Source organism: Pundamilia nyererei, unplaced genomic scaffold (assembly GCF_000239375.1).
Source record: "Pundamilia nyererei isolate P.nyererei 1_Seehausen unplaced genomic scaffold, PunNye1.0 scaffold00103, whole genome shotgun sequence".
In the NCBI taxonomy this organism is placed as follows: domain Eukaryota; kingdom Metazoa; phylum Chordata; class Actinopteri; order Cichliformes; family Cichlidae; genus Pundamilia; species Pundamilia nyererei.
Genome location: NW_005187504.1, coordinates 2,147,950 through 2,149,588, shown reverse-complemented (window position 1 = coordinate 2,149,588; position 1,639 = coordinate 2,147,950). Strand labels below are relative to the sequence as shown.

Genomic DNA, 1,639 nt, shown 5'->3' with positions numbered 1-1,639 from the left:
TTCCCACTGTCGCCAAAGTGCTTGCTCATAGGGGGTCATATGATTGTTGGGTTTTTCTCTGTATCTATGAAGCGCCTTGAGACGACTTTTGTTGTGATTTGGCGCTATATAAATAAAATTGAATTGAATTGAATTCGTCTTGTAATCGGAAGGTTGCCGGTTCGAGCCCAAGCTCTGACAGTCTTGGTCGTTGTGTCCTGGGGCAAGACACTTCACCTGTTGCCTACTGGTGGTGGTCAGAGGGCCCGGTGGCGCCAGTGTCCGGAAGCCTCGCCTCTGTCAGTGTGCCCCAGGGTGGCTGTGGCTATCACCAGTGTGTGAATGGGTAGATGACTGAATATGTAAAGCACTTTGGGGTCCTTAGGCACTAGTAAAGCGCTATACAAATACAGGCCATTTACCTCATAATCCAACATCACAGCCAAGTATGCTGACAGCACAGTGGTAGTGGGCTTGATCTCAAGTAATGATGAATCTGCCTAGTGGGATGAGATCAACCACCTGCCTTTCTGGTGTAAGAAGAACAAGCTTGAGCTGAACACCTGTAGGCCAAGGCAATCATTGTGAGAAATATCAGGAAACAGGAGAAACGCTTCCATTGTCATAGCAAAAATGGAGCCCAGGTGGAGGGGCTGGATAACTTTATATAGCTTGGTGTTCTCCCAGGACCTGTCATTAACACCCCAGTGAGGAAAGTCCATCACACGTCTACTTTATTACCTTAGATAATTAAAGGACTCCAAACACCCACCAGGGCAGCATGGTGGTGCAGTGGTTAAAACTCTTGCCTCACAGCAAGTTTGAATCCACCTGGCTGGGGTCTCTCTGTGTTTGTGTGGTTTCTCTCTGAGTACTCTTGTGTTTTTTTTTAACTCATAGTCCAAAGACATGCACTTAGTAGGGTTAGGTTAACTGATGATTCTAAATTGCCAATAGGTGAGAGTGAGAATTACTGTCCTATCACAATGGATTACACTTGTGTATGCAAGAAATTTGAGTACACGGTTTTGAAATTATGCTAGTTTTTAATTTAATTGGCTGCAAGGTTATTCCTTTTGTCTGTTAAAAAAAAACGCTGACATATTTAAGGATAAGCTCATGGACACAAAGGTGTATTTAGCTGCTAATGGAAAAGGGAAAGATGTTCAGAGGTTCGTGAAATGGAGCAAGAGACAGAAGACTGATAGATGGATAACATACTTCAGCAACCAGATGGGCTTCCCGATGAGAGATGTGCCATATGGTGATGATTCAGCATGGCAGCCAGACAAACTCTGCTTTAACCCCATTTACACACACACACACGCACACACACACCTGCCGTGCATCAACTCTCGCACAGTCCAGCCCTAACACATGCTACACTGAACGGGAGCCATCCATCATGGCTGTAACTAGACAGAGACGCAAAAGCAGAATTTGGAGCCAAGATTTAAACCAATCAGGTGCCAGCATACATGCCATCGATCTGATCCACCGAAAGCCAATCTTAGTAATTTTAGTGGTTTTTATATTGTCCTCAACCTTTAAACAGATGTTCTGCACTAACACAAACAAGTGACTTACAAATATAAAAATACTTTCTATCTTATTAAATCGTTGTTTAGACATAAGCTGTCAGATTGGAACATATTTTAAA

General features: G+C 43.6%; 1 protein-coding gene across 1 annotated transcript in view; it reads right to left on the bottom strand.

Moving 5' to 3' along the window:
- The window catches only part of LOC102192421 (contactin-associated protein-like 4), an 81,743-nt gene that overhangs the window by 58,855 nt on the left and 21,249 nt on the right, over positions 1 to 1,639 (bottom strand). The window lies entirely within an intron of this gene.